General features: G+C 48.3%; 1 protein-coding gene across 1 annotated transcript in view; it reads left to right on the top strand.

The window, feature by feature from the left end:
* Nucleotides 1–18,154, top strand: part of SYCP3 (synaptonemal complex protein 3) — a 1,370,872-nt gene that overhangs the window by 76,498 nt on the left and 1,276,220 nt on the right. The window contains exon 2 of the mRNA XM_086919156.1: nt 8,271–8,366. The gene's annotated coding sequence lies outside the window, so the exon portion shown is untranslated. The remainder of the gene's footprint in view (nt 1–8,270; nt 8,367–18,154) is intronic.

Genomic DNA, 18,154 nt, shown 5'->3' with positions numbered 1-18,154 from the left:
CCCCCGAGTAGTTTAACTCTCCTAGTGTCCAGATTCCAAAGGGTTAAGTTCTAGACTGACCGGAAGACTTCCTACCCTTACCTTTTAAACTTTTACGCATCCATTGATTCCATTGTGAACTGCTCCTTACTTTGCGCACTGCAAACCAGATCCGGTGGGCCTCCTAGTTCCTAACTTGCGTTAGTACAGCATAGCTCCAGCGATTCCCAAGGCCCTAGGCCTGACTTCCTTTCGACTCGTGATACTTATACCACTTCTTTAGTATATGGTTTTAGGGGCCACCCGGGCCTATCCATATTTGTGCAACTTTTGTATACTTATCAATTGTATTGTTTTAACGTGTTTACTTCTGTGCTCATAAAGAGTTCAGGGGACTATTTGTAGTAATAAATACATATATATTTTGAATATATATCCTGTGTGGTGTCCTTTCACTTGGTGTTCAAGGGGTTACATATGGTAATACAGCCGGCTTCACATGCCAAAAGAGTTTAGCCTAAGACTGCTTAGTCCACGCTACCACTAGGATAGCTGGTCTATAAGGTTGACTTACAACCAATCACCATAAGGGTTGTTTGGACTGATACACAGTGATCACTAGTTCTAGTGACAACCTTATATCAGGCCAACTTCTCACAAGCCCCAGCAGCCATTTCTCTAGGGTAGCATCCATATCTGTGTGTAGGCCAATGTGTGAGGGCCTGCACCCTACACTCGCCAGCAGCACACTCTGTATTATCGGATGGACGGTGGGTAGTTTGGTGTCCATTCGGGTTGCCACCAGTGCTCAGCAGATGATAGTAATAAGCGCTGGTGTTGTGGTGTTTTGTTTGTATGGCATGAACTGCGCCATAAAGCCTCTGTCTTTTCTGCACCGTGTGTAGTGACGTCTAATGCAGCGTAGGAGTAATCTAGCCATCCCAGCATTGGGGCCACATTCAGGGTATTTTTACAATCGTACTCCGTGCGCAGTGACGGGTCTGTGCTCATTTGTTTAACTGACCTCGGTCTAGGTAGTGCCCCAGCCGTCTACCGCTTCTGTCGACTCTCCAGGACGTCTGCGCAGTCATCAGACAGCAAGTGGCACACTGGGCAGGCATAGCGCGCGGCAGCCGCACGTCACCACCGCCGGGTCTCACGTAGCAAGCCCTCCGAACGTTTACGTCCACGCAGCGTAGGACGCGCTCCGGTCCAGATTTCTCAGCAGTTCTGAAGGCTTTCGGCGCTGTCTTCAGCGGCGATCTTCGGCACGGATGTTCCCACCGCTATCCGGAGGCTTGTATTTTTGGGGCGATTTTTAAGTTGTGCATTAAGGAGTCATGCAGGACAGGAAAATATCGGAGGAGCTCGCTCACATTGCGGCCGTTTCCACCCGATGTGCCCTATCTTTAAAAGCTTTTTGGTAGTGAGCCAACCCTTCTGAACTATCGGGAGTACTGAAGCGATGGTTAGAAAATGTGGCCTACTTGCAGGTCACTGTTAAGGAACGGATGCATGACTCTTGGGAGCAGGGAAAAGTTTCCTGATTGAGAGGATATCAGGAAGTGCCTGCCCACACGGCCTTTTTGGGGCAACAGGTGAGCTAACTAGCCCTTTTGCATGTATACTGCACCGTAGCTTCTTGCAGGGGGACAGGGCGGTGTGTTTAGGATGGTTGCCTTGGGGGTAGTGGATTGCAAGAACTGGGAGTACTCCTGTCACTGCTGATTCAGTTTTCAGGGTGGGTCTGCAGGGCATAACCTGGTGTCCTCCACAGCTTAATGCAAGCAGATAAGAGCCTGCGTCTGCACTGCAGACTCATTCTGTAATCGTTATGGAAAAAAGTAGCAGCGTGCTGAAGATCCTAGTACGTTCTTTATTATGCTACATACTGAAAATGCTTAGGCATTGTTGCAAATCTAGTTTTGGTCTTTATATTTGTGTGTTTAGCTGGTACATCAAACAGCATATTTACTTACATTTGCCTTATGTCTCTTATCTCCAAATGTACGTTCTGTCAATAATACATATTATAAAAAAGTGGTGCATGTTTGTAGGTTAGTATGAGTGTTGGACTTGGCCCTTAGGGCTGGTTCCCCCCTAATCTTTTTGCTTTTATTTGTGACCCTGTGTTAGTGATTTTTGGGTCTCTGCGCACTTTTCCCTGGGTCCCAGAGTGAAAGTGCGTGCGTGTAGTATGGCTGGCCTGCCCTCCCATAGGAATGCATGGGGAATGTGTGTGTCCCTGGTAGTTCCTGATGCGTGGGGAGTGCAGGCTCGAATTTAGTATGCGTAAACTCGTGAGAGTGAATGCTGCGAGATGGTGTATGCGGCATGTATGTGTCTAGAAGGGAAGTGCTACTTCTGGACATTGAGGTATGTGTGCAGTGAGGGTGCTGGAGCGTGATTGGCTGGAGCTGGCTGGCATGCCAGGCTCCAGGAAGTCTGGATGGGTCTGCCCGGTGGTGAGGGGGAGATTAGCATGAGTGATGTGTGGGAGGAGTGTACCTGTGTCCTGGATGGGCTGGGTTTTCCCCACACAATGCTGGCTCCGCCCCCCTGTGGTGTGTCTAACGACCCTAGCCTCCCCAGTGAAAGAAAGGGGTGGTTGGGCCATCAAGAGTGCTCCAGAACCAGCTGCGACTGGTTTCTCCCCCACCCTGCACCCTTAGACAAAGGATTTGGTGTATAAAAAGGGGGCTGTGTCCCCACTGAAACTGTTCTCTTCCAGGATCCTGAGGGGCTGCTGCTGTTGCTGCTGGGCCAGAGGACCGCCACTTGGGGTGTCTCTCTGCCTGGAGACCCAGTGAGCTGGCTCTGGGCCCAGCCTTGCCCCCCCCCTGCCTTGCTGAGGGGCTCTGCCTGGACTTTGGGGGCCTGAGCTCTCCCCTAGCGCTTGGGAGCGCTCGATTTCGGCCCCAGCGCCTAATAGCGCTTTATTTGCTACTTTTGCGCAGGAGGCGCTTTAAAAATTTAGCTAGCAGGGAGCGCTTTAAATCGCCTTTTAGCGCGGAGGAGCGCTTTGCCTGCCTATCGAGTGCCCACCTCGATTTCTTGATAATTGCCAAGCCGGTGCCCCCGGCATCTGCACCAGATTCATGCAGTGAAGCCTTCCCGCGGGCCGCCGTTCTGCCCACGGTGACCCGGAAGCAGCTGACAGGCCGGCCAATCGCTGCGCGGCCTGCCCGGAAGTCCCGCCCCCGCAGCCCGAGGAGAGGAGGTCGTCCGAGGGTGCAGGCAGGGCTCCGGTGCTTTGGAGAGGGAGCCCCGCCCGCCGCCTTTAGCAGTACCTGGCCCCCAGGAGCGGGACCGGGTGACCAGACAGAGGACGCCGCCTCAACAGACCGGTGAGTGGGGCCGGGGTTCCTGTCCAAGGAGGGGGGCGTCGCCGGTGCCCACCCTCTCCCTGTTGTACCCTTCTCACTTTTTGGCACACCCTGCTGGCATTGGTGATCGTTCTTGGGCCCATCCGCCTGAAGGTACGAGTCGCACAGGCTTAGTACGGCTCGTACCCCTTCCCTTGTCTGGACCGGCTGCGGTGTGCGCATCTCACGCCAGATGCGTGAGGTTTGGTAGGGTCCATTGCCGGTAATCGTAGGGAGCGCACAGGAGCGTTCCAGAGGACCCAGACTTTGCAAACACAGTACCTGGGCTCTAAAGACAGTGCCTAAGCTTTAGAGAAGGGGTCATTGCCTTTTTGAGTCCCCAGGAGGGGGACTCCAGCAGAGAAGCTCCTACATTTCAAGGGGCATTTCTTTAACCCTGAGTGCCCCCATTGCTGTGTGCAAGAGCCCTGAGAGGCTCTGGGAGGGCCATTGTTGCTTTGAGCCACGAGAGGCTCTTGAGGGGCACATCATGAGTTAAGAGCCCAGAGAGGCTCAGGCGACCCCATTTTGTTTTAGAGCCCTGCGAGATGCTCACAGCCCACATTTGTTTAGAGCCTAGAGAGGCTCTTTGGGTGCCATGTGTGTTTAGAGCCCAGAGGAGGCTCCAGGGGGCATTTCCTTTTGCCCACCAGTGTGCTTGAGCCCACAAGGCTCCATCGTGTTGCCCCATCTTCACCCAGCTGCCCAGCACTTTGTGGGCAGCTGCCACGTTTAGGACCCTGACACTTTGGACACAGGGCGTCCTAGCCCCAACAAGGCCAGAGGGCCTAGGGACAGTCACAGGTGGTGACTTACGTGAGTTTGGCGCAATTGTACTTTCTATGCACCTATGAATGTATTGTTTATGCGTCATGTGCCTTTACAACTCTGAATGAATATTATGCATTGCATCATGTGTTTTGTTCTTACACCCCTACAGGTATTGTGATGTGTAGGTGGTTGTTTTCTCCCTAGTACAGGTGGTGCTAGTGAGGTCCTGTTACCAGTAGTTACTGGTTGTGTGCTATTTTGTGCTAAAGTAAATTTATATTTTACCTTCTAAGTGCTATTTCTGAAAGTGTTACTTCTGAGTCCTGACAGTGGTCCAGGTGGCCCTGTCTTGTAAATATCCCCCTGTAAATTCTGCCCGTGCCTCTGGCACATTGTAAAGTGTGTTTTATCTAATGTGTTTTGGTGTAATACAAAGGCTATTTTTATATAACCTTGTGTGGAGTTTCCTTTGTGGTGGGCCTTGGGTGTTGTTGCTGGGGTGCGTGTGCAAATACTTAACTCATATCGCCTCCAAGTTCAGCCTTGCTGCTCGCGCCACGTTACCTAGAGGGCGAGTAGGGGTTATCTTGGCGTGTAACTCCCTTGCCCTGACCTTAGGAATGGTGATCCCTGACTGACCTCAACGCGAGTACTGGCCGGCCAGGATCCCATTTCTAACAATGAGGGACACATTATTTTAGATAAGCGACAGTCCAAACAAAATACATTATATCTTAATGTCTTTTGAGTTTTTAGTTCCGTGTTCAAGATGTTTTTCCAGGGGATAAAATATAGTTGACCGTTGGTTCAACCTCTTCATGTTTTCAGGACTGACGTTCATTAGAATTTGACTTATTTACAATTGTATTCCTCTACAAGTAAATACAATTGTAGCTTTTGCTTAGTTGCTCACATTCAGACTTTGTAATACAGGGGTTGCTTTCATAAGGAAAATGACTCATTAAGTCTGTGACAATAACTAATATGTAAAAGTTCCAATGTACATGCTACCTTGTGTATTTTTAAAATCACCTTTGGTGGTCTACGGACCGCCAAACTTGTAATAAGGACTATAATATTAAGGCGGTCAAAATATACCATTGGGAAGAGATCAAAGATTGTAATTGCAGCACATTCTTATCAAAAGTATTGGTGTATGTAAATTCATTTATTAAGTAGATTGCCATTGGAAACAGCGAATCATAGTGGGTTAAAGCTTGCTCAGTGTTTATTGTGGATCGCACGATATAGTGAGTCGAACTGTGACAAAAACAAACCAAAATATCAGTACAATTTCTCATAAACATACATGGATCAGTCATTCATGAAATGTAAGGAGTGATTTAAATTTTTGTGGGCATTTCATGTGAAATAGCAAGTAACGTTTCAAGAGGGAATACAGAGAATTACCCCATGATTGTACTACAATTGTATATTCATAGCCTGGGTTTAGGACGCGTGTAGACAGTTATGCAAAATCCCTCTAATGTATACTACTTGTTTACTCCTGGAAAGGCCGTCAAGGGTGAGGACTGTTGCCTGCTGCTGGGTAACGCCTATGTAAATATAACACCAGCGAGTTTCCAAATCCCAATAAACTGAGCTGGATATGGACTCATAATGTCTACCCTAAGACAGCACTTGCATGTGCTGTCGCTTGTTATTGTATACAACAAAGGGCTTGGAACCCGCCCATAGCTTACCATTAGTTGACTTTGTCACTCTTATTTGCTTCCTCCTAATTGTACGACTTCTTCATTTGACTGGTGCATGGATCAAGTATTGATTGCTTCATCTTTAGTTATGTAATGCTGCTGCTTGTGCTTGATTAATGTACTATTTTCATCTTCCCGTTGTCCTTGTTCGTATTGCTTCTTCTAGTCCCAACCCGTCTGGCTTCTTCCCCTCCAACCCCCACCCTGTATAATCTTACCACTACTATCCATGCTTTATGACCCTTCAGAGGCATGAGTGTTTGTCAGTACTAGCATTTTTAAAGCTTTGCAAATCTATGCTCTACAGGCACTTTTAGCTGGATGTATTACTGTAACACGCATGCCTTTACCATGCATGCCGTTACTATGCGGTCTAAACCATGAAGAAGTCTAAATCATGCTCGTCATTACCTACCACTGCTACACGTGTCCATAGAGATGCAATGAAACAACCTTTACCACACATGCCATTACAACGCAAGTTTATTAAACATGTTAAAAAAGGTTTCTGCACTGCTAAGTGTATTTTTAGAGAAATATTTTTTTACATTTTCCAAAATGTAGTGAAATTTACAGGAACGCAGTTATTTTACTTTCTAAAAACATTTTACCGAAAAATGTAAAAAAAAATACACAAGACACTTATAACTTAGAGCAATACATCAGAAATGATCCTGTTACAACTGTAGTCCTTCCTTTGTTTTCCTGCTTGTAAACAACCTGAGCAAAATTAAAGTGGCTGTCCTAGTAAGTGACGACTTTAGAAAATGTTTTCCTCAAACATTTCAAGTAAATACACTTTCAGTCAGAATATTCAACACATTAAAAGGTATATGTCAATACATATTTTTGTTCAAAATATGGTTACTACTATAAAAAGTGCCGTCCACCATTTTGTGATCAGTGGTACACTGACACTGCTCATGACCACCCGTCTCCTTGGCTCTCTCAGAACAGTGACAGTTTGCTGTGGAGGCACTGCCATCTACCAGGTAAAGTAATTACAGAGGTTAAGTAAACAGTACAAGCATGTTAGTCCGAATGATTATTATTGATTTCTTGCTCCATTATTTTTCAGATTTTGACATCCCCCCCCCTAGAATTCTTTTTTTTACCCACTACAGTAATCAGTTACTATAATGCGATTAACAATTAACTCCATTTTTCATGAAAGTAATGAGAAACTTTCGAAATTTTCCAATTTAACTTTTCTGTGGGCATCCCTCTGGATACGTGCTGGAGACTGGCTGGGGCCATTAGTAATAATCAAACTCCACTTGGGGTGCCCCTCTGGAACGGTGCTTGACAGTTATTGGGGTAACATTTAGTAACTGAAGCTGCTGGGGGTGTCCCTCTTACCAGGTGCTGGACACCAATTTGTCCAATTGTTCTTTTTGCATTGGACACTAATTTGTGACACAAAAATAATAATGTAGCTCCGCTGGGGAGCTTCCTTCAGTGACAGTGACTGGGGCAATATTTAATGTCTTTCTTACGCTGGGCAGGTGCTGGAGAATGACTGAGGGGAAATTTTAAAATTCTAACTCCACTGAGAGTTTCCCTCAGGGCAGGCGCTGGACAGTGCTTTGGGGGTGGAATTTTAATATTCTAACTACACTGGGGGCGTCCCTCAGGGCAGGTGCCGGACAGTGATTGGGGGCAAATTTTGTAATCAAATTCCACTGGGGGTGTCCCTCTGGGAAGGTGCTGGCCAGTGATTGGGAGCAAATTTAGCAACCAAAGGCTGCTGGGGTATCCCTCTGGCCAGGTGCTGGACACTAATTTGTGACAAAAAAAAGTTACTTCGCTGGGCTGCTTCCTTCAGGGCAGGTGCTGGTGAGTGACTATGGGCCAAATTACGATTCTAATCCCACTGGGGGTGTTCCTGAGGGCAGGTTTTGGACAGTGCTTGGGGGCGAATTTTAGTTTTCTAACTCTGCTGTGGGCGTCCCTGAGGAAAGGTGGTATCCTTCAAAAGCAGGTGCTGGATGTTGACTGGGGTCAAAATTACTATTCTAACTTTGCTGGGGTCATCTCTCAGGGCAGGTGCTGGACACTGACTGGGGGCAAAATTACTATTCTAACTCCGCAGGGGCGTACCTCAGGGCAGGTGCTGGACATCGACCGGGGGCACATTTTCTATTATTTCTCCACTTGGGGTTTAATTCTGAGCATGTTCTCATCAGTGACCGGAAGGGTGAATAAAATTGTTATTGGAAATGTAGAAACATGTTTTTTCTTTTCTTATAGTGCTAGACATATTCTGCAAGTACTGTGGTGACTCAGAAAATATTCACCTTTCAACCCCATACCAAATGAGGCATCACACATTTAGAAGTAAGCCAACCTTTACAAAGAAGCCGGCGATACATAAAAACATAACAATAGTAAAGAATGGGAAGCTAATAACTTGTTCTATCTTTTTTGTCTCCACAACTAGAAAATCAACAACTTTGAGTGGCGAAATACTCAAAGCCCAAACCTGATTCTGAAAACAATACTTTCTCATAAAGTTCCAAGGCTCACGGTACGTCAGGTAAACCAATCTCACCTTTCCATTTTTCCTTCTCTAACAAGCACCCTTTTTCTAGGTTGTATTGTGCAAACAAGCTATACAATGTAACAATTTCAGCAGTGTTTCCACATTCTTCCTTTTCTCTGTTGCTAGCCACAATTAACCAAATAAATTATTCTATATCCTCTTTCTTTTTGTTTCCACAACTAGTAAACCAACAAAATGGAGATTGAGAAAACCTCAAAAGCCAAATCTGATTTTGAACATTTCAGACATTCTCATAAAGTACTAAGACACATTATAAATTTTTTCTAGGTTGTAATGTGCAAATTAATAATCTAATTTTACTTTTTCAACAGGGTTTCTAAACTATTTCTTTTCTTTATTGCTAGCCAAAATTAAACAATTTTTCTTTTTTTCGCAAACAGGCACACAGTACAGACAGTGTACATAACATTAAAAACATTGTAAAAAACAAACAAGCTTTTTTTTTTCTTTTTTCTTTATTAGCAACAGAATCGAAATTTGCCTAGCTATGTAACTGCAAGTTTCAATTCTATCAAGGACACGGAGGCGAGGATTATGCTATTTTTTTCTAGACTTTATTATCCATTTCTCCACAGCAGCGAAATCAAACCCATAAACATTTCTCTTTTTGTCCATGGAAACATCCAATGGAAACACAGCAAAATTCCAATAAGCTTGAACAGACTACAACACCCAGGAGTCCATCACATAACACCAGTCCATAGTCCTTCTTCAGTGTCAGTCCCTCTTAGAAAGGTCCTTCACCCTGGTTGTCCCTCCTCTTTCTTCGCGCGAACGCCTCTGAGTCACTGGTCTTGTTTGGCTCCATCTTGTCCTAAAACACAAGACACCAGTGTAAAGCTCCAGAGAAAACATAGCCTCCACCAATCAAAAAATTATCGCGTAGGCAAACCTTTGTAAACCAACTATACAGACGTAAAGGAAAAGTTTTTACTTACTGCCGTACGGGCAGGTTCGTACCACAGTGCCGTGGGAGGAATAATCCTCTCCTCTGTGTCCTTAATAGAATTGAAACTTACTGTTACATAGCTAGGCAAATTTTGTTTCTATGTCCGGAACGGAGGCTCCGATTATGCTAGTTCAAAGCTTACTCCCCACCAAATGAGCAATCTGAGGACCAATCTGCAGCCCGCTTAAGATCTTCCAGGCGAGCGCCTAGAGAAAATGTCTTAGAGGCCATGGCACCTCTGGCTGAATGAGCTTTAAACTTTTTTGTGTCAATACCCGCCTCCTGCATGACCCAGCGCACCCACCTCGTGATGGTGGGGGAAGAGACTGCTTTGTGCGGTTTCTTTAAAGCAATCGGGAGCTGTCGTTCGCCCGGAGGGCGAAGATCTAAGGTTAAGTCCTCGTAGGCTTTGAGACACTGCACCACGCAGAGCTTGGGCATTTCCGCAAAGACCGGATAGGAAATTGTTCTAGAAGCAGACTTTGTACGTCGACCAATCGTAAAGGTCACCCTATCTGGGGAAAAAACTTGTGCCGAGATGTCTAGTGCACGCACATCCGACACTCTGCGGCAATAAACCAAACACAACATGGCCAGCTTAGCCGACAGCTCCTTCAGGGGGAGGTACCTGTTAGGCTGCCAAGACCAGAACAGATTGAGAACCACATTAACATTGCACAGGACAGAGTACCTTGGTTCCGGGGGCAATGACATACGAATAACTCTCGAGTCTGCACACAAAAGGGTGTTCACCCACCGGAGTTCCATCAATCGGCTCATGACCCGCAGAAATAGCGGAACGCATAGCGTTGATCGTGCGGTATGCCCGACCGTCTGTCGCCAACTCAGCCAAGAAGTTAAAGATGGGAACGATTCCTGCGACCACTGGATCCAAGTCCTGTTGAAGACACCAACGTAGCCATTTAGTCCATGCGGACCGATAACGCTTTGAGGTGCTGGTGGCCCATGCCTGTGATAAAAGAGATTCCGCTGATCCCGGTAGGCCTGGGAGCGACCAACGTCGCCGGTAAGGCGCCATGCCATGAGAAGGAGAGAGCCCTGAGAAACCAGGTGATGTTCTCTGTAGGAGAGTAGGGTCTGCAATTCTATGGTCACCCCAGATTTTTGCTTTTTGCTTCACTTGTTTATGACTTTCCCTGGCTGTGGGCCTGCTAATCAGACCCACAGCCTAGCTGTTCTCTCTCTAAATTGACATACATGTACTTTAGGTGCATTTACCAATTGGTATTGGGTCACTCTTGTAAGTCCTTGTACAGTGTACACAGGGCATAAGTGTACCCAAGGCCTACCAGGGGCTGCAGCATGTATTGTGCCACCCCTGGCTGGCCATCTAAACAGACACAACTGGCTGGTAACACAGCTGGGGCAAGGTGGTGTAATCACCCTTTGCTGTAGATATAGTATACCTATCTCTAACCCTAAAATGGACACATATCCTCCTATCAGTCACTCCTATGGCAGGCTTATCAATCCTGAAGGCAGAGTGCTTGGAATTATGTGAGATGGTGCTCTAGCATGAGCTGAGCTTGTCTGCAGCTTTCAGAACCATGTCCTTATAGCTGTTCCATGATAACGCTATACCCTTAAGTGCATTATAATCCTCGTAGTTATTGCCAACTTTGGCATAGCATTATCAAAACATGTCGAGTAAGGTGTCATACGAATTGGAATACTACCACCTCAGCAGTTCTGGCGACGGGGGTAGCATTCCACCCTTTTAGAGGGGCACGACATATATGTAACTAGAACCCCGGTTAACTCTTTCGCTGCAGCGGCTATTCCGCCGCAGCGCTAAAAGAGCGGGGCGGCCGCGCGGAGGCCGCATGCTGGTGACAGAACCGATCCGTCACCAGCCCCGGTTGAGCTGTGCTCGTGACGGAGCGGTTCCGTCATGGCCCGCCCGCTCAATGGAACGCGCCGCGCGATGACGGAAACGCTCCATCATCAGCACAGCCCAACCGCAGCTGATGATGGAGCGGTTCCGTCATCAGCATCGAACGGGTTAAAGTTAACCAGAGCCTCTGCATCACAAAATGGATGCTGCTGTCACAGACACAAGTCTGACCTCCTGCTGCTGGGAGTCCTTCCAGCAACGGAGGCCTGGACAAAGGATTTCCTGCCTGGGGAGTTGCTAGCACCACCCCAGACAGGACTTTGTGTATCCAGATAGGCAGGGCTGAAAGGAATGAGACATGCCTGTGGCACACAGTGTCCCTGTGCATACCCCGGTTCAAACCAGTTGCTTGGGCACTCCAGCCCCAGCTCTGGCACGAAACCGGACAAAGGATAGGGGATGTAACCACCCACTTCCTGGTCCCACCCATGGGAGGAACCTAGTCACAGTACAGCCCCCTTTAGCAGAATAAAGGTAAGAGCTGGTCCCATTCCAAATTAGATTAATCCTGAACAACTTTACAAGAAGAAACTCTGGACTTCGACGTTCTGCTGCACAGAAGACTGAAGAAATCTCCCTTGTGGCCAAGGAGTGACCACCCTGCATCTGCAGGCACCAACAAGCGTCCTAGCGGTTCACTTTGTCGTCCTTCCTGGTGGAACCAGACTTCAGAGCCTCCAGACCTCTCCGACCTCAACTCACATCTGCAGCACAGCTGCGATCCGTGGGTGCGCTGAGACACGTGGGACCGGCCATCTTGAAGAAACCACTTCGCTTCCAGCACGACTTCTGAGGCATCCTCGAGAAAGTGCTTTGGGGATTGAGAAGCCCCAGCCCCGAGCAGCTCCTGCACCAAAGATCAGCCCTCCAGCGTCCACGAGATCTGCATTGGGCCCTTTGCTTGATTGCTGCTCGACGCGTTGTCTGGTCACTTGCCGGCTGGCTAGTGGCCTCCTAGACTATCCTTGAAATCTACACCGTCTAGTTGCTCCAGACTGGCCCTTGCTTCCTTCCAAAAGAGAAGCACCCCGTACCCTCCTGGTCCGCACCAGACGCCATCTACACTCACAGCGTGGGTTGCCTTTGCCAAGGCCTGTTGACTCCGATTCCGGATCAGACAGCGAGAGCCTGCGTGGGACAGCTCATGCCTCCATCCTGGTCGTCGAAGACACCTCCTGGTTCACGTGGCTGCAGAGTCAAGCGTCCACTCTTCATCTGATCGCGACATCATCTGGTTCCTTCCTGGTTCCACTCCGGTCACTGGCTAGTTACTGTGAACACTGCCCCCTCTGCTTTCAGGTCTCCATCTTCCTTGATCCACCCTTGGATCACTCCGGACATCTTCCTGCTGGAGCATCTTTCTCCATGGCTCCATTGACTTCAACGCGGAAACCAGACACACTTTAACACCTATTCACCCGCATTCCGTGGGTGAGGTAACGAGAGCATTTCGGTGCTCATAGGTAGATTGACTCTCCTAGTGTCCAGGTATCCTGTAGTTTCAGTCTCAACCAGTCGGAACTGTCTTTACTTACCTATTTCGTAATTTGTTCATGCCCATTGACTTTGCATTGAAACCCGCATATGTGTTCTAACACTGCACACGCGTCCCGTGGGCCTCCTGCTCCTTACCTAAGGTTAGGGTAGTGTAGTCCCAGCAATTCTGCAGCCTCTGGGCATCCTCATTTCTTCTATCGTTCTACTTATACCATTTACTTAGTATATGGTTTGTCGTGCCCCTAGGGCACCATTGTAATTTGTGCGACTTACTGTATTTTTCTTAAGAGTTTTGTTATGTGCTTAGCCCTCTGATCTCCTAAAGAGTTCAGAGGTGTTTGTTAGTAATAAATATATTGTTTATTTTTATACCAACCTGTGTGGTGTCCTGTCATCTGGTATTCAAGGGGTTATGCGTGGTAAAACAGCTGGCTTCACATGCCAAAAGAGTTTAGCCTACGTCTTCTTTGTCCATTCTACCATTAGGATAGCTGGTCCATAAGGTTGACTTACAACCAATCACCATAAGGGTTGTCTGGACTGATACAAGGTGATCCCTAGAACTAGTCCGCATCATATATCGGGCCAACTTTTCACATTCTCCTTCTGGATTCCGAAGAAGAAGAAACGGGGGAGTAGGATAGGAGATTCCCAAGAAAGTTAAAGAAGAACTGTAAACCACATTTGGTACCTCCAGAGCGGTTTAACCAACACCACCTCAGCCCTCTGGCTGCAGACCTGAGCCGACAGGCGGACAATCATTGGAATTGGAATTGGAAACGGTATTTATAAAGCGCGACTGTCGCTTCGGAAGAAGCATCCTGGCGCTGACTGGAAGGTGTGCGGAAGGGAGAGATTTAGGCAGGATTAGATGGTGTCCCGCACATACTCGTCCGATAGGCTGAAGATCCATGTTTTCAGTTGTCTCCTGAATTGGCATTCCTTTGTCAGGGATCTCGGATGCTGGGGCATGGCGTTCCATGCTTTGGAGGATAGGTTGGTAAGGGTTTTACCCCCTTTGGTTTTTAGGTTGAACTTAACTAGTGTTAGAAGGTTGTTGTTGGAGGATCTCCGGGTCCTGTGTGGGTTGTTGTGGGAATAGCGTTTGACTAGGTACTTGGGACCAATATGGTTGAATGCCCGGAAAGCCACGGTTAGGATCTTGAATAGGATCCTTTTGTGCAAGGGCAACCAGTGGAGGGTTCTCAGGGCGGAGGAGGCTGAAGATCTTCTGGGGAGTTTAAGCACCAGCCTAGCAGCCGAATGCTGGACACTCTGAAGTTTTTTGAGTGTGGTTTTTTTCACACCTGCCAGGAGGCCGTTGCAGTAATCTATGCGCGATAGGATTAGTGCCACAGTAACCGTCTTTCTGGCTTCAATTGGTAGGAAATCAAAAAAAATTTTGAGGGATTTAATGATTCCGAAGCAGCTTCCTGCAACTGTCCTGACATGCTGGTCAAAGGACAGGTCAGTGTCGAAGGTGACTCCAAGGTTTCTTGCAGTAGCGACGGTCTGTGGGGGGGCTGTGGAGTCCTCTGGCCACCAGAGATGGGGACAGAAGTTGACGTTTTTCCCTATGGGGAGGATTTTTGTCTTCCCTGTGTTACACTTGAGGTGGTTGGTTTCCATCCACAGGAAGACATCTTTCAGGCAGTTTGTTAAGTTTTGTTCGGCAGTCGTGGAGTTCTCTTCAAGCGGGACTATGAGTTGGGTATCGTCGGCATAGGATGTAACAGTGATACCGTAGGATTCGATCAGCGAGATAAGGGGTATGAGGTAGACGTTAAAGAGCAGAGGGCTTAAAATAGAGCCCTGTGGGACTCCTGATCGAATCTTTTTCTCTGCAGAGCTGAAAGGTCCTAGTTTAACGGATTGTGATCTTTCGGAAAGGAAGGATATTATCCAATGCCAGGTCAGAGATGCCAATGTCCCTAAGTCTGTCTAGGAGTATTAGGTGGGAGATTGTGTCGAACGCTGCCGTGAGGTCCAACAAAATCAGTACGGCGTTTTTCCTTTGGTCTTGGAGAATTTTTATGGAGTCAGTCAACTCAATCAAGGCTGTTTCTGTTGAGTGCTGAGGACGGAATCCTGATTGTTGGGGGTGGAGGATATTGTTTGTTTCCAGGTGGGTTTTGAGTTCCCTGTAGACTATTTGTTCTGTGATTTTACCCAAGACTGGGAGGAGGGAGATAGGGCGGAGGTTGGTCAGGTCCGAAGGGGGTTTGTTTGGTTTTTTCGTCAGAGGTTTAACAGTGCCATGTTTCCATGCACTAGGGACAATGCCAGTACTGAGGGAAGTGTTTACTATTTCATTGATGATGGGATTGACAGTGTCAATCAGTTGATGTAGGATACTAGGAGGACAGGAATCGGAGGGGGCGCCTGATTTGCATGCTAAGATGACTTCCTTGGATTGGGCTAGGGTGACCTGTGAGAAGGTCTTTAGGTGAGCCGAGGTATTGTCTTCAGGTTCCTGTCTGGCGGGGGACTGGGAACGTTGGTATGGAGGGAAGTCCTTCTGAATAAGGTTGATTTTCTCTTCAAAGAAATCTGCTATTTTGTCGCAGAGATCTTGAGAGGGGGGTATTTCAGACTGTAAGGCTGCAGGATGGGTGAAGGATTTCACTATTGCAAACAGAGTTTTTTGCTTTGGTTTGGCGTCATTAATGGTTCTGGTGTAGAAGTCTTTTTTGGCGTTTTTTATAGTCGAGTGATAGCATGGACAGAAACTCCTACGTCCAACTAAGGAAAAGCTATCATATGTTTTTCGCCATTTGCGTTCTCCTTTTTTGCAAAGCAGGTGAGCCTTGGCTACTTCTGGTGTAAACCAAGGGGCGTTCGTTTTAGTTTTTGTACCATTTCTTCTGGTGCGTTTGGGTGGGGCACGGATTTTAATTTCGTGGGATATCCAGTTGTGGAAGGATTGGGAGTTTTGTTCCACATCTCCCGACATGTTGGGGATTTGGGTCTCAAAGGTGGGATTGAGTTTGAAGGCTTCTTCTACCTTTTTCCAGTTGACCTGGTTCTCTGGAGAAAAGCAAGGTTTAATTGCGTTTATATGCTGGGGGGTTCTGATGAGGAATGGGATCAGATTGTGGTCAGTCCAGATTTGTGGGACTGGGGTGTGGGTTTCTAGAGAGGGGAGATTGGTACAGATCCCATCTAGGGTGTGTCCCGCTCGGTGGGTGGGTTCCTTAACCTTTTGTTGGAGGTTGAAAATCTTCAATGTTTGGTGGAAGTTAAGTGTCTGCGCATCCTCTGTGGAATCGAGGTGCAGGTTGAAATCACCCAGCAGGGTGGCATGCGGGTATCTGATTAGGAGTTGTCCGAGGGTGTCACTGAGGGAATCTAAAAATTTGGTGGCGGTGCCTGGTGGACGATAGATAAGTCCTCCTGAAAATGAGGTGGACTCATTGAGTTTGATGGAGAATCCAAGGGATTCGGCGCCTTTTAGTGAGTCAAGGAGAGTGGCGGAAACACGTAACCTCTCTCCTGACTCCACTCATGCAGAAAAGCGTCCGTCGCCTGTGCCAATGGATCCGGTCTACAACTGTAGAACCTCGGGAGTTGGTGATCCAAGCGCGACGCGAATAGGTCTACTGAGCAAGGACCCCAAAGGTCGGACAACCACTGGAAGACCTGAACATCCAGCTTCCATTGACTGGAATCCCTCAATGCAGAGTGCCAGTCTGCGACCTGGTTGGCCTGACCCGGCAAGTACTCTGCCATCACTGAAACGTGGTGGGCCAAGCAAAACCCCCAGAACTCCTTCGCCAAGTTCGCCAGGGCTTGGGACCAGGAGCCCCCCAGGTGGTTGATGTAATGCACCGTGGAGACATTGTCCATCTTCAACAGAACGCACGAACGAACCCTGTCCCTGGTCCAGCACCGGACCCCGAAAGAGCCTGCCAACAACTCCAGGCAATTGATGTGGAGTTCCTGCTAGTCTAACGACCAGGCACCTCCCGTAGAGAAATCGCCGCAGCGGGCACCCCAGCCCGACCTGCTGGCATCCGACTCTGACCATGTCTGGAGTCGACCCAAAGATGGCTCTGCCCTTCCAGGCGTCCATATGGGCTAGCCACCACGACATCTCCTGGACCTCGGTGGACAGGGGAACCGGCTGGTTGTAAGACAATCCACTTCTGAGATGGTGCGCTTTCAAACGCTGTAACGCACGATAGTGCAGGGGCCCTGGAAAGATTGCCTGAATGGATGATGACAGCAGTCCTACCACACAGGTAATCTGGCGGAGGGAAATGTGAGTTTTGGAAATGGTCTGCCGTAGCAGATGTCAGATCTTGGCCAATCTTGCGAGAGGGAAGGCTCAAGGACGCGTGAACAGAGTCCACCACATAGCCCAGGAAAACGATGGATTGCGTCTGGGAGAGAACTGACTTGTCCCCGTTGTTCACAAACCCCAGACTCTGTAAAAGAGAAACAGTCTGTTGCACCTGACCGGACAATGTCTGAGGAGACTGGGCCATCAGAAGGATGTCGTCCAAATAGACGATCATCCAAACCCCCTGGCACCGCAGGATTTCCACTGCCGGATGAATGACCTTCGTGAAACACCAGGGTGCCAAGGACAGTCAGAACGGAAGGGTGGTGAACTCATAAACCTGCTGCCGCCATTGAAACTGCAATAAACGTCTGAGGCGGATGGATCGGTATTACCAAATACGCATCCTTGAAATTGAGTCTCGTCATCCAGTCGCCCTACAGAAGAACATCCCGGAGGAGATGAATCCCCCTCCATTTTGAAGTGCCTGTACACCAACCATCCATTGAACTCTTTCAGGTTGATGACCGAACACCGCCCCCGTCGGTCTTCTCCACAAGGAAGATATTGCTCGAAAACCCTCGGGGTGCAAAACCGACAGACAGATGGCCCCTTTTGCGCAGCAGCTCGGAGACCTCCTCGTCTACCAGACGGGCGCCTGCCTCTGAGAATGAGATAGGACAAGGAAGACTCCTTTGGCGGGCGAATCGTAAAACTCTATGTGAAACCCCTGGATTGTTTGCAAGACCCAGGCATTGGTTGTGACCGCTCGCCATGCCTCCTGAAAGGGCGCTAGCCGACCCCCAATACAGATTTGAGAATGAGGAATCAGACTTACCGCCGTTTGCCTGTCCGCCTGCGATGTTCCGGTATCCTCCACGGCCACGGAATTTTTGTCCCCTGGTTGGATAGAAGTTGGTATAATTGGCGGAAGTGCTGTACTGATCCCGCGCGGAGCCTTGTCCCCTACCGGGATTGGATTGCTGGCCACTGCCGGTCGGGCGGCCCCTGCCACGACCGACCCCGTTGGAAAAACGGTACTGGAACTCCCTCTTGATGTTGGACTGGGCCTTGTTCAAACTCGTGAAGGTGGCCACAAACTTGCTTAGCTCCTTCAC

This window comes from Lissotriton vulgaris, chromosome 1_1 (genome assembly GCF_964263255.1).
Source record: "Lissotriton vulgaris chromosome 1_1, aLisVul1.2, whole genome shotgun sequence".
In the NCBI taxonomy this organism is placed as follows: domain Eukaryota; kingdom Metazoa; phylum Chordata; class Amphibia; order Caudata; family Salamandridae; genus Lissotriton; species Lissotriton vulgaris.
This window is presented reverse-complemented; position numbering and strand designations above follow the sequence as displayed.